The sequence below is a fragment of the Neoarius graeffei genome, chromosome 5 (assembly GCF_027579695.1).
Source record: "Neoarius graeffei isolate fNeoGra1 chromosome 5, fNeoGra1.pri, whole genome shotgun sequence".
In the NCBI taxonomy this organism is placed as follows: domain Eukaryota; kingdom Metazoa; phylum Chordata; class Actinopteri; order Siluriformes; family Ariidae; genus Neoarius; species Neoarius graeffei.
This window is the reverse complement of record NC_083573.1, coordinates 24,879,829-24,895,812: the sequence shown is the minus strand read 5'-3', so window position 1 is coordinate 24,895,812 and position 15,984 is coordinate 24,879,829.

Here is a 15,984-nt window from a genome sequence, read left to right as displayed (position 1 = left end):
ACGTCACACCAAATGAAAGAATTAAGTCTCAGGCCCATATTTTTCTACTTATTATGTCTTCATATCTCATTTCAATACAGAGTTATAGACAATTAAATAGAGGTGAATACCTGACACAGTTTGCTCTATCAGTGGGTAAGTCACACTGGATTTCAGTCACACAGGATTTTTCAACACATAACACCTTCATAATTTTTTTTTTCAAATTCAAAACCAAATAAATTTAATAAAAAAAAAAAAAAACAATGGAGCCAGATCCGAAAGTAGTGCGTGACACTGAATGTGTGTGTTTGTGTGGGAGGGTGGATTGCCTCACACAATATAATATGAATCTTGTGTTTTAGTAGCAACATGTATGTAAATATACTGCATTCTTAGCAAATATATAACATCTGATTAATAAATATACTGTGTATGACTTACATTATATGGCCAAATATTTGTGTACACCTGAATATTATACCATATGTGGGCCTTCCCCAAACTGTTGCCACAAATTTGGAAGAACACAATTACATAGGACGACTTTGTATGCCTACTAAACCTTCCCTTCGCTAAAACTTAGGTGACTAGCCAAAACATGTTCCAGTATGACAGTGCCCCGATACACACGATGAGATCCATGAAGACATGGTTTGCCAAGGTTAGTGTGGAAGCACTCAACCCCACTAAACACCTTTGGGATGAACTGGAAGGCTGACCATGCCCCAGGCCTCCTTGCTCAACATCAGGGTCTGACCTCACTAATGCTCTTGTGGCTAAATGGGCAAATTCCCCATAATGAAAAAAAGCCTTTTCAGAACAGTGAAGTTATTATAACAGCAACAGGGGCACTAAATCTGTAATGGGTTGTTCAAAAGGGTGTGATGATCAGGTGTCCACATGCTTTTGGCCATATAGTATAATAATTTTATTTGCAATAACATTTAATAATATTATAAGACATGTTATAGTGTATGATTATACAATAACCTAATGATTTTTGAGCAAGCTCTATATTTCATGATATTATTTGTAAGCATGGTATTAGTTTCCACTGTTATGCTGATGACACACAGTTGTATGTTTCTGCAAAACCAGATGAGAGACACCAGCTTAATAGAACTGAGGAATGTGTAAAGAACATTAGACACTGGATGCTTATTAACTTCCTTCTGCTTAACTCTGACAAGAGAGAACTACTTGTACTAGGACCACATGCAGCTAGAAGTAGGTTTTCTGATGACACAGTAACTCTGGATTGCCTTTCTGTTTCTTCATGTGCAGCAGCAAAATACCTCAGGGTGATTATTGACCCCAGTCTTTCATTTGAAATGCATACAGATAACATTACCTGGATAGTTTTCTTTCATCTCAGAAATACTGCTAAGATAAGAAATATAATATCACTACACGACACAGAAAAACTAGTTCATGCTTTTGTTACATCCAGGTTGGATTATTGAAATGCCTTACTGTCTGGATGTTCCAATAAGTGCATAAATAAGCTCCAGTTAGTTCAAAATGCAGCAGCAAGAGTCCTTACTAGAACTAGAATAATATGACTACATCACCCCTGTCATATCCACACTGCATTGCTCCCAATCAAATTTCATATTGATTATAAAATACTACTATTGACCTTTAAAGCACTGAATGGTCTCACACCACAGTACCTGAGTGAACTTCTGGTCCTTTATGACCCACCACATCTACTTAGATCAAAAGGTACAGGATATCTGCTGGTACCTCATATAGTGAAAGCTACATCAGGGGGCAGAGCCTTTTCTTACAAAGCCCCACAGTTATGCAACAGCCTTCCAAGTAGTGTTCGGGAATCAGACACAGTCTCAGTGTTTCAGTCTAGGCTGAAAACATATCTGTTTAGTCCAAGCCTTTTTTTAAATAGTTTTATTAGATAAAGGAGTAGCTCTGGAGGGTCCTCAGACATAGTGTTTTGGTAAACTGGGATGTATGGATGTGGTCAGTCTCCCACTCACTTGCTCACTCGAGTTTGTTGACAGTGTCGGGGCTGGCTGCTTTATGTCCCGGGGCACCCTCATGCCTGTGTTACCTTCTGGCTCTCCCCTTTTAGTTATGCTGTCATAGTTAGTTTTGCCAGAGTCCCTGGTTGCACTCAGTGCAAAATGTATACTGTTCCTACTCATCAAGTGACATTGGGCATACCTACAGTAGTGCTTGAAAGTTTGTGAACCATATAGAATTTTCTATATTTCTGCATAAATATGATCTAAAACATGATCAGATTTTCACACAAGTCTGAAAAGTAGATAAAGAGAACCTAGTTAAACAAATGAGACAAAAATATTATACTTGGTCATTTATTTATTAAGGAAAATGATCCAATATCACATGTCTGTGAGTGGCAAAAGTATGTGAACCTTTGCTTTCAGTATCAGGTGTGACCCCCTTGTACAGCAATAACTGCAACTAAACGTTTGCGGTAACTGTTGATCAGTCCTGCACACCGGCTTGGAGGAATTTTAGCCCATTCCTCTGTACAGAACAGCTTCAACTCTGGGATGTTGATGGGTTTCCTCACATGAACTGCTTGCTTCAGGTCCTTCCACAACATTTCGATTGGATTAAGGTCAGGACTTTGACTTGGCCATTCCAAAACTTTTAACTTTATTATTCTTTAACAATTCTTTGGTAGAACGACTTGTGTGCTTAGGGTCGTTGTCTTGCTGCATGACCCACCTTCTCTTGAGATTCACTTCATGAACAGATGTCCTGACATTTTCCTTTAGAATTAGCTGGTATTATTCAGAATTCATTGTTCCATCAATGATGGCAAGCCGTCCTGGCCCAGATGCAGCAAAACAGGCCCAAACCATGATACTACCACCACCATGTTTCACAGATGGGATAAGGTTCTTATGCTGGAATGCAGTGTTTTCCTTTCTCCAAACATAATGCTTCTCATTTAAACCAAAAAGTTCTATTTTGGTCTCATCCATCCACAAAACATTTTTCCAATAACCTTCTGGCTTGTCCACGTGATGTTTAGCAAACTGCAGATGAGCAGCAATGTTCTTTTTGGAGAGCAGTGCCTTTCTTCTTGCAACCCTGCCATGTACACCATTGTTGTTCAGTGTTCTCCTGATGGTGAACTCATGAACATTAACATTAGCCAATGTGAGAGAGTTGCTTAGAAGTTACCCTGGTGTCCTTTGTGACCTCACCAACTATTACACGCCTTGCTCTTGGAGTGATCTTTGTTGGTCGATCATTCCTGGGGAGGGTAACAATGGTTTTGAATTTCCTCCATTTGTACACAATCTGTCTGACTGTGGATTGGTGGAGTCCAAACTCTTTAGAGATGGTTTTGTAACCTTTTCCAGCCTGATGAGCATCAACAACGCTTTTCTGAGGTCCTCAGAAATCTCCTTTGTCCATGCCATGATACACTTCCACAAACATGCGTTGTGAAGATCAGACTTTGATAGATCCCTGTTCTTTAAATAAAACAGGGTGCCCACTCACACCTGATTGTCATCCCATTGATTGAAAAGACCTGACTCTAATTTCACCTTCAAATTAACTGCTAATCCTAGAGGTTCACATACTTTTGCCACTCACAGATGTGTAATATTGGATCATTTTCTTCAATAAATAAATGACCAAGTACAATATTTTTGTCTCACTTGTTTAACTGGGTTTTCTTTATCTACTTTTCAGACTTGTGTGAAAATCTGATGATGTTTTAGGTCATACCGTATTTATGCAGAAATATAGAAAATTCTAAAGGGTTCACAAATTTTCAAGCACCACTGTAACAACCTGTTTTCTCTCTTTCTCTTTTTCTCCCCCCCTTTACATAGGAATAACATTCATGAAATACCGTACATCAGTCAGGATTTAGACCTCATCATAGCACAGAGACAGCACTGGTGAAAGTAGTAAATGACCTACTGTTGGCATCTGATCATGGCTGCATCTCGCTGCTTGTGTTGTTTGACCTTAGTGCAGCATTTGATACCATTGATCATTCTATTCTTCTGGATAGACTAGAAAATGTTGTGGGAGTTAAGGAAACGGCCCTCTCCTGGCTAAGCTCTTATTTAACTGATCGCTATCAGTATGTTGATGTAAATGGTGATTTTTCTAGACATACTGAAGTAAAGTTTGGTGTTCCACAAGGTTCTGTCTTAGGTCCACTGCTTTGTTCTTTATATATGTTACCTCTGGGTGATATTATTCATAAGCATGGTATTAGCTTCCACTGTTATGCTGATGACACACAGTTGTATGTTTCTGCAAAACCAGATGAAAGACACCAGCTTAATAGAATTGAGGAATGTGTAAAGGACATTAGACACTGAATGCTTATTAACTTCCTTCTCCTTAACTCTGACAAGACAGAAGTACTTGTACTAGGAACAAGCTCCAGTTAGTTCAAAATGCAGCAGCAAGAGTCCTTACTAGAACTAGAAAATATGACCACATCACCCCTGTCTTATCTACACTGCATTGGCTCCCAATCAAATTTCATATTGTTTATAAAATACTACTATTGACCTTTAAAGCACTGAATGGTCTCGCACCACAGTACCTGAGTAAACTTCTGGTCTTTTATGACCTGCCACGCCTACTTAGATCAAAAGGTGCAGGCTATCTGCTGGTACCTCATATAGTGAAGGCTACATCAGAGGGCAGAGCCTTTTCTTACAAAGCCCCACAGTTATGGAACAGCCTTCCAAGTAGTGTTCAGGAATTAGACACAGTCTCAGCATTTAAGTCTACACTGTTAAAAAAGTCAGTAAAATCAACAGTAAAATTCTGTGAAATCACAACATAAAAATTCTGTAAAGCAAAATACAGTGATATTGTGTTTATTTACCAGTATGATGTTGTATAATGTCGAACCGAAAATTATTGTAAATTTTAAAATAAAAAAATTCAAAAATATTGTATTTTGTTGTGGAAAACACAAATTTTTGTATTTTCATCTCATCTCATTATCTCTAGCCACTTTATCCTTCTACAGGGTCGCAGGCAAGCTGGAGCCTATCCCAGCTGACTACGGGTGAAAGGCAGGGTACACCCTGGACAAGTCGCCAGGTCATCACAGGGCTGACACATAGACACAGACAACCATTCACACTCACACCTACGGTCAATTTAGAGTCACCAGTTAACCTAACCTGCATGTCTTTGGACTGTGGGGGAAACCGGAGCACCCGGAGGAAACCCACGCGGACACGGGGAGAACATGCAAACTCCGCACAGAAAGGCCCTCGCCGGCCATGGGGCTCGAACCCGGACCTTCTTGCTGTGAGGCGACAGCGCTAACCACTACACCACCGTGCCGCCCCACATTTAATGTCTGTGATTATTAAATCCAGACAAATGAATAGCTAGCTATATTTAACAAACATATATTTTGAATTTTTATTTTTAAGAATTTGACTGGGGGCGTCGTGGCTCAATTGGCTAAGGTGCCATACCATAAATCCTGGGACCCGGGTTCAATTCTGACCTGAGGTCATTTCCCGATCCCTCCCTGTCTTTCTCTCCCGCTCATTTCCTGTCTCTACACTGTCCTATCCAATTAAGGTGGAAAAAGCCCAAAAAAAATTTGTACAAAATTATGGGACAATCTGTTTATTTAACACTGTTGCAATTACTGTTTGGTCAGTAAAACTGTTTACATGTTCACTGTATTTTATACTGAATTATTCTGGCAACCACAGCTGCCAGGTTTTTTTTGTAAAAACAACAGATTTTTTTTTTACAGTGTAGGCTGAAAACATACAGTATTTGTTTCATCAAGCCTTCTGTTAATAATGTTTATGAGGTAAAGGAGTAGATCTGGAGGGTCCTCATACATAGAGTGCTTTGGTAAACTGCGATGTATGGATGCTGTCAGTTCCCCACTCGCTTGCTCACTCGACTTTGTTGACGGTGTAGTGGCTGCTGCTTTATGTCCCAGGGCACCCTCATGTCTGTGTTACCTTCTGGCTCTCCCCTTTTAGTTATGCTGTCATAGTTCGTTTTGCCAGAATCCCTGCTTGTGATCAGCTCAAAATGTATACTGTTCCAACTTATCAGGTGACACTGGGCATACCTAACAACCTATGCCTTCTCTGTCTTTTTCTCCCCCCTGTCCCTCTGAGTTACATGTCAATTCTGAGATCGAGATGCTGACCTCTTCTGCTCCTCAGACCTGCCTGATCCATCCTGATGCCCTATGTCTGGCTGGAGTCTCATCACATCGCTCTTGTAGAGGACGGCCCCATATGGACAGTTGAAAGTCACACTTGGAAGATGCTCTGGACACTTACAGTAATGCTTTTATGGCTGAGCACTACAGCTGACTTGTTAACTTTAGGACTGCAGTTGTCATGAACAGTTTTATACTCAAGTTTCCATCAATGAAGAGTTATAACATCAACAAAACAGACTTCATGTTAAAACTGTTAAAAATGTGATAATCACATTGTCTGTTGTCACCCAAATGAGGATCGGTTCCCTTTTGAATCTGGTTCCTCTCGAGGTTTCTTCCTCATGTCGTCTAAGGGAGTTTTTCCTTGCCACTGTCGCCACAGGCTTGCTCATTCTGGATAGACTAGCGATAAAAGTAGCTCATGTTTAAAGTCACTAAAATTCTGTAAAGCTGCTTTGTGACAATGTCTATTGTTAAAAGCGCTATACAAATAAACTTGACTTGACATACCATGTTGTAATATATGTTGTGGGCAGCACGACGGTGCAGCGGTTAGTACTTTCACCTCACAGCAATAAGTTTCCAGGTTTGAACCTCACAGCCGATGGGGGAGTTTGCATGTTCTCCCTGTGTCTCCTCTGGGTGTTCTGGTTACCTCCCACAGTTCAAAGACATGTAGATTAGGTAAAAATACCTAGCCATTGGGGTTGCACAACCCAGTGTATACTTAGTGCCATTCCCAAGCCCGGATAAATTGGGGAAGGTTACATCAGGAAGGGCATCTGATGTAAAAAAAAAAACCTATGCCAAATCAAATATACAGATCATAAATTGGGAGGGTTGAACAAAAATGTACACTTCTGTTTGTACATTTCCATGTTGTACACTGTGCACATTATACTTACAAAAATAGTGCATGAATTTCTACAGGGTAGTGTTGTCACAAATCCAACACAGCCAATCATGCACTTACCAGAAATGATGATTGCAACCTTGATCGTCGCATCACCCACCAAAAAATATCTGCTGGCTTTTTTGCTCACCTCTTAAAAAATAAACATGGCTTTAATTTTCCTCAATCGTGTGCATAAATATTTCATAGATGCATAGTGTGCATAGATGTGGAAAGTACATTGACATCAGCATCAGCGATGTACTCCAACTGGCTGAAAATAGGCTGGTGGTCCCTCTTCTTCTGCTATATGTAGATAAGACAGTGACCATTGAGGGAGAGAACTGTCCATTGCTATACACTCAACTTTTTGACCGTTTTAAGTATACCATCTGGGTACTCATAGTGCATTGCATGTTGCCATACTTGTCAGTGTGAATGCAGAAATGCACTCAAAATAGCAAGTATAAATGCACAAGAATGCGAATTGAGACACACCAAAGATGTTTCCTTTGGTAAGCACTCATATATTTATCAAGATGATGGCAAAGGGTTTTGTGGGTGATGGACACTTCACAGGAGTTGCCGGGTGGGTTTATATCAATGAAACTTTTAAGAAAAGGGGTTCCTTCTTTGATTTTTCATTGATTTAAGCCCACTAAATCTCCAGAGAGCTCAGCATTGCAGTCTGGTGTCCCAAATGCACCTCCTCAGTGTCTGACTACGGTACATCTGACTGTGGACATTTTGGGGTCTAATGTCCTTCCTTTTCACCCATAACCAGTGGCTACTCTGTTTTTCTGCCTCTGAAAGTTTATGACTTTCTTTTGTAAAATGTCTTTAACAAACTTATGAGGATCATTGTGGATGCATGTCCATGTATGTTTATTATTCTTTCTTCAGAGTCTAATGTATTCTGCTCTACTTGGGTTTGATCACCAAGCCTTTAGCTTAGTGCTTGCAATATCTGTCTATAGAATATTGATTCCATCTCTTTCAACCATGTTGGATTTTCTCCAGTTTCACTGTCATCACTCTTGGAGAGGACCATGCATTTACTTGCTTGTGAGCATTGGTTTTCAGTATTTGTAACATGTGAGGTACTGACACTCTGCAGACTTTTTCCTGCCCCTGAACTTCACTTGACTGACTCACCCTTTCCCTCAATAAATATTGGTTGATGCAAGATCCTTGTCTTGTGTTTTTCAAGACTTTATGTATCTTCAAGGGAATGATGAAGGTAATATATATTCAAGGGAATGATGGTGTTTCCAGTCAAGACATAACATTGTTTCTCAACAATGGCTGCCAGGTATCTCAGGACCTTGTTGTCCTCCACATGTCTCCCCCCTGGGTGAGACTTAATTTGCAGGTTAAGACAATATGATTGAAGTTTGCTGATTTTCATCAAGGTATGCCCCAGTTTGACCCTGACTTTAGTCGTTCACATCCTACAACCCACTTTGAAATTTTATTTATTAATTCCATTGTCATGGTGAAGGCCAGAAGGGAGATGGTGCGCCCAAAAAATATGTCTATCTTAATCATGGATTGTTTTTAGACCAGCCACAAAATTAAAGATTAGATAGAACTTTATTGATCCCTTTGGGAGGGTTCCCTCAGGGAAATTAAGAAGGGATTCTCCAGTGGATTTATTCTTAAACTTATGTTAAGTAAAAGTATCCATAGATTTCTACAGTCAAACATTCATTTTCAGAGACTAAATAGTCAAGTTTATTTTTATAGTGCTTTTAACAATAGACATTGTTGCAAAGCAGCTGAACAGAAAATTAAAGACTTTAAACATGAGCTAATTTTATCCCTAATCTATCCCCAATGAACAAGCCTGTGGCGACAGTGGCAAGGAAAAACTCCCTCAGACGACATGAGGAAGAAACCTTGAGAGGAACCAGACTCAAAAGGGAACCCATCCTCATTTGGGTGATAACAGATAGTGTGCTTATAAACAACTCACTTCTATAACTGTGTCCTATACAGTCACAAAGTATAACTGTGAAACCAGGAAATTCATTATAGTTTTAACATGAAGTCTGTTTTGTTGAAAACTGTCAATTGATGGAAACTTGAGTGCAACATTGTTCATGACAACTGCAGTCCTAAAGTTAGCAAGTAGAGCCCTGCACTCCCACGGGACCCGCCGCAAAGCAGTGCGGCGCAGAACAAATTTTGAAAGCTCATTGCTGGCACAGGTGGGACCAGAAGTGCACATATGCGGCGCAGGCGGGAGCGGTGATAAGCTGCAGTCCCGCCAACTAAAAACGCGCTTGAAATAAAATTTATAAATTATTAATTTATGTCTATCATATATAATTTGTGCAGGATATTTTATTTGGCATTAATAAAAACATTTTAAGATACCTAAATTTGCAGAGAGAGTCAGATTGCCAGATTAAGTGAGGAATAGCATCTTAAATTTGCCATTGATCACTCTAACGGGAAATCCTTTGATCACGCTAATGACTCGCAGTTCACACCCAGCTAGCAAGAGAACCACGAGTGAAGTGATTTACTGCTTGCGTTAGTCTACAACTCTAATCAGAGAGACAGCTTACACAGTGACGGTAGGCTTGACTCAATGCTATCCCAGAAATCCTTCCTGTAATATGCAAATTTGGCTGTCCAATCAGAGGTGGCCAAATTTGCATATTACAGGAAGGATTTCTGGGATAGCATTGAGTCAAGCCTACCGTCACTGTGTAACCTGCCTCTCTGATTAGAGTTGTAGACTAACTCAAGCAGTAAATCAATTCACTTCTCTTACTAGCTCTGCTTTACAATAATAAAAAAAACACAAACATTGGTACAAAGTAAGCCCATTCACTTTTTTATGCTGCTCAGAGAATTACAATGGTTTCTCATGTGATAAAAATGTGCAATTTGCGATTAAATATTTTAATCGCTTGACAACACTAATTATTATTATTAGAGACACTACATGCTGAATTCAGAAACAAGGTAAATAATAACAAACGTGAACGTGAGCTGTAGATATTTATGCTCAAATTCACTCAAAGTAGAGGGCGGGGCACCATCACACTGTGTCAAAACAAGAACTTTCCTGAGAAATAACGCGAACGTCTGCATCATGCGGGATTTGCGGGCGGGATTTGGGAGCGGGACAAAATATGGCAGGCGCGGGCGGGAGTGGGACTGAAAATCATAATTTTTTTGTGGGCGTGGGCGGGACTGAAAATCATAATTCTTTGCGGGCGCGGGCGGGAGCGGGACTGCACAATGCAGGCGCGGGCGGGAGCGGGACTGAAAAATCCGACCCACGCAGACCTCTATTAGCAAGTCAACTGTCATCCTCAGTCATAAAAAAAACATTACTGTAAGTGTCCAGAGCCATCTTCCAAGTGCGACTTCCGACTGTCCATATGGGTCCGTCCTCCACAGGAGCAATGTGATGAGACTCCAGCAAGACATAGGGCACCAGAATGGATCAAGCAGGTCCAAGGAGCAGAAAGAGGTCAGCATTTCTGTCTCAGGATCGTCATGTAACTCAGAGGGACAGACAGAGTGAAAGGGGAGAGAAATAAAACACAGGTTATTAGGTATGCCCAATGTTACCTAATGAGTAAGAACAGTATACCTTTTGCACTGAGTGCAAACAGGGACTCCAGCAAAACTAACTATGACAGCTTAACTAAAAGGGGAGAGCCAGAAGGTAACACAGGCATGAGGGCGCCCCGGGACATGAAGCAGCCAGCCACTACACCGTCAACAAACTCGAGTGAGCAAGTGAGTGGGTGACTGACAGTATCCAAACATCCCAGTTTACCAAAACACTCTATACATCAAGACCCTCCAGAGCTACCCCTTTACCTAATAAAACTATTTAAAAAAAAAGGCTTGACTAAACAGATATGTTTTCAGCCTAGACTTACACACTGAGACTTTGTCTCAGTCCCGAACACTATTGGAAGGCTGTTGCATAACTGTGGGGCTTTGTAAAAAAAAACAAGGCTCTGCCCCCTGATGTAGCCTTCACTATATGAGGTGCCAGCAGATAGCCTGCACCTTTTGATCTAAGTAGGCATGGCGGGTCATAAAGGATCAGAAGTTCACTCAGGTACTGTGGTGCGAGACCATTCAATGCTTTAAAGGTCAATTGTAGTATTTTATAATCAATATGAAATTTGATTGGGAGCCAATACAGTGTGGATAAGACAGGGGTGATGTGGTCATATCTTCTAGCTCTATTAAGGACTCTTGCTGCTGCATTTTGAACTAACTGGAGCTTATTTATGCACTTATTGGAAGATCCAGACAGTAAGGCATTACAATAATCCAACCTAGAGGGAACAAAAGCATGAACTAGTTTTTCTGCGTCATGTAGTGATATTATATTTCTTATCAATATTTCTGAGATGAAAGAAAGCTATCCGGGTAATCTTATCAATATGAATTTCAAATGAAAGACTGGAGTCAGTGATCACTCCGAGGTCTTTTACTGTGTTCTAGAAAAAATATTTTTTATTAAAATACCAGACAGGCCTCCCGCGGAAGTGATATATGCGATGACGTGGCTTAGTGGAAGCTTGGAGCAACTCGGCTTTCATATCCTTTGCTTACATTTTGGTTTTGCTAGTAGAGTTTAAACAAATCATCTAATAAGACACTTTCATCTCCCAGCAAAGAACACTGGATAATTGTGTGTCTGTCTGGATTTCAACACTGACTGGTTCATCTGTTTGCACAGCAATATCCCTCTTTCCAGTCAATTCACGTTCCTAGCACATAAATGAAACTCCCATGAAATAAAACTTCAGAAATTTAAAATGAGTGAGTTTCATGCAAAATGTTGCTTTGTCTCTTTATCTGTCAGTGATTGTTCTTTAACGTTGGTGTTTTCTTTGTTACCCATATTATCTTCCATTTCTTGCAAAGTCGGATGATTCTGGCCAGGTAAACAATGACTACGTTTATATGCACATCCAAATCGAGCTGCTGTCAGTAATCGAGCTGAAGGTCCCAGCAGGGTGCCAGAGAAATCCAATCCTACATGCACACAACTGAAATCGGGCTATTGTGTGAGGTGCATTGTGCACCCGAGCCACAGGTGGCGCAACATGCCCCATCGTGTTGGTACACTTCCTGTTGTCGTCATGAAGAAGAGCTATTCAAGAGTGTAAACAAAGTTATCAGTTCCGTGTTCTCCATTGAGCGTTTTTCTCCCGTCCATGAATTTTAATATATTCAACTCCTTAAGCTGAATGAGCATGAAGTCTGTCTCCTCATTGCTCCAGAAGTGCACGTTTCTGCTTGCCTGTAGCAGTGGGGGCATGGTCAAGCGCCGGTCTGTGACAGGAGGGCGGAGCCAGGGAAGGTGAGTGGCAGAATAACTACACCTGACGGTAATTAACCTGTGTTTGTGTGTCTTCCCAGTAACCGCGCCCTGTTTAAGGAGGCAGAGGGGAGAGCTCATCCTGGGACTAGAACACAGCGTGCGTGTGTGTGTTTTTCTCTCAAGAATAAAAGTAGGCTGTTGTGTGTGTTTTTCTCTCAAGAATAAAAGTAGGCTGTTAAACTGAAAAGTCTGACAATAAAAAGCCTATTAGTACCAGAAGCTTTGTCCTGCCGTCCTCTGTGCTCCACCCACACTTCAGAGAGCTCTACATCCACATTTTCTCTTCTTCGTTTGTTCCTCCTGACCGCTTCTGCTGCTCACTACTACTGTTGTCATGCCGACCGAGGCTGTTGTGTTTCCCGCTTGTGGTCTCGTCACTTCCGGAAGTAGCTTGACAACTAGCTCGATAGGGTATACATGCACAAAGTAGCTCGGCAGAAATCGCATAAACTAGGTCGTGTAGCTCAATTCTGACAAATCAAGTTCAGTTCTATTTCAGCTGAATTAAGGTGCATACATGGCATTTTGAACTTCGATTTCAGTCGAGCAACGGCAGAAATTCGATTCTCTCTATGTGCATGTAAACGTAGTGAATGAGAAGATATCTTCTCATCCTTCTTTTAAGCATCATTTTGGCATTGATATGTTGCGCAATGAGGCATATCATACTTCTTTAAAAACCTATAAATTCAGTCAAAAATACTTGTAAAACTAACAAAGCCACGATGTAAACAAAGGATATAAACAGCCGAGTTGCTACAAGCTTCCACTAAGCCAAGTCACATAATGACTTGGCATACGCCACTTCCACGGGAGTCCCATCTGGTATTTTAATAAAAACTAATTTTTCTAGAACACTACTTGCTCTCTGAAAATGAATGTTTGACTGTTGAAATCTATGAATACTTTTATTTAACATAAGTTTAAGAGTAAATCCACTGGAGGATCCCTTTAATTTTGGTGCATGATTCCTGTTGGAGAAAATGAAGTCATACAAAACAGTTATTAACTTGAGTTAGTATCTGCAGTGTTTTCATAAATAGTGTGACAACTGTTTATAAAATTGTGATCATGCAGTTACACTTTGTGCAGGTTTTGTTTTGTTTTTTTAAATAAACTGGCTGGTTAAATTTTTCTAACCATCCTGAAGATTCTGCCACACTTCTTTGAGATACTCTGACTGTCTACTAGTGACTCTGATATTTGTCCTGTTTTTGCAAGTAAAACCTGCCAGCCTTCATTATGTGTTTTTGTCTGAAAAGTTGTGCATTATGCTATATGTTGCTTTTTTGTTGACATTCAAACATTTTTCTGCACCATTTAAATTTTTTTGTGAAAGTAATGTTTTTGTACTGACTCAATAATGTGGAAATCATAACACTATAAGAGTCATAAGACTAAATTTGCTATAAAATAAAATTGAACACCTACAGTGTTTGCACCATAATGCATGTCTTGGATTTCTATTTGTGTAGAGGCTTGTTCTTAGTGAGACCTTGAGAAAAGTGCTATAGCTGACGAAGTCTCTGACCCAAAGTAACTGTTTCCACTCTCAATGTCCATGTGGCTGGCAATAAATCCACTTGAAACGTCTTGAAAGTTGAACTTTAATCCTCGGTTTAACAATTACAAAGGTTCTAAGATGCAGAGAGTCAGTGAGTCAGAGAGTCTGGTAAGAAAAACTGTTCGCTTCCACGGCTTCTCGAGATCTACCCTGAGAAGCGCGAGACCGTTCTTATATAGCTGAATGAATTCTAATTCTCATTCTTGAGAAGCGTGAGACAGTTCTAATTCTTCACATATGAATTCTAATTCTAATGCTTCTAATTCTAATTCTTCTAACCTTGCCACATGTTATTCATCATTTTAATCATGAAATAAATTACTTATATGAAATTACACACTCAAATGAAATTATTTATACCTTTTAACATAAATTGTAATTCACGTCTATATGAATTCTACTTTGGCCGCTACATACCCGGCCCCTAATTGCTTTCTATCCTAGAAACAATTACAACATTGAATGTACTTAACAGTCCTTTTCATTCTGCTTCTTGAAGCAGGCAGAGTTTGGTGATCGGCCACTCAAGTTCATTCATCTTCGTCTTGACTCGAACCTTGCGGACGACTCCATGTTCATCTTCCACAGTCTTCACGATTCTTCCCATTAGCCATGATCCTCTGGGGGCTGATTCGTCGATGAAGTTTTGCCAAATTCAGGTGGCTTAAAGCATTGAGTTACTCCAAAATCAGTGAGCTGTTGGAGTTCTTCAGTCCACTTGGTCCATTGTTGTGCGAGGTGTTCTGGCACAGTGTCATCCCAGGCTGTTCTTAGTCTACACAATTCTTGCAGAATGTTTCTAGCAGGTAGTATGACTGGTGACAACATTCCTAGCGGATCATAGACAGAGCTCATTGTAGACAGGATTCCTCTCCTGGTGAGAGGCTTCTGCTCAATGTTCACCTGAAACTTGAATTGATCTGACCGGATGCACCATTGTACTCCCAAGGCTCTCTTGATGGCGAGTGAGTCCTGGTCGAGATCAAGATCTTTGACTTCTGTTGCTCGGTCCTCAAGCGGAATGGTTAACAACACGTTTCGACTGTTGGTCGTCCATTTTGTCAGTCTAAAGCCTCCTGTTTGACAGATGGCCGTCAAGTTGTGGAGTACCTTGATCGCTTCCTGTTCCGAGTTAACCGATTTTAGACAATCGTCGACGTAAAAATTGTTCAACACTGTCCCCACAGCTGCTGCATCAAAAGTACTCCTGTTGTCCTCGGCACATCTTCTCAGCACATAGTTCGTGCAGTTGGGTGAGGAGGTGGCTCCGAACAAGTGTACCTCCATTCTGTACTCCTGCAGCTCCTTTGAGATATCCCCATCAGGCCACCATAAAAACCTGAGAAGGTCTGCGTCTTCAGATGGGACCTTGACCTGGTGGAACATGGCCTCCACATCTGCCATGACTGCGATTGGCTCCTGACGAAATCGTGTTAAGACTCCAACCAGACTGCTTGTCATGTCAGGCCCTTGCAGAAGTTGCTCATTGAGTGTGATTCCCTGATGTGAAGCGCCGCAGTCGAATACCACTAGAAGTTTATGCTTCTTGGGGTGGTAGACGGCATGATGTGGAATAAACCACACCTTTCCATCACTCCTGTTAAGCTCTTCATCTGGGACTTTGACGGCGTATCCCTTGGTTATGACCTGGTTCATGAAGCTGACGTATTCTTCTCGGAACGTCTGGTTTCTCTGAAGCTTCTTTTTCATGTTGAGCGCTCGTTGCTCCGTCATTGCTCTATTGTTAGGCATTTTCACATCTTTGTTTTTCAATGGCAATCCGATAGAGTAGTGACCATCGACCAGTTTTGTGGATGTGGTGACTCTGTCCATAAACAGTTGATCTTCCTTCAACATCTCAAGCTGCTCTCCTTGAGCATTCTTGGGAAAATCATACTTGAATTGCTGGGTCCACAACTCTTCAAGTCGAGCCACCGATATCCAATTCATTTGGATCTGTGGGTATCCATCCTTTGACCAGCTTCCGA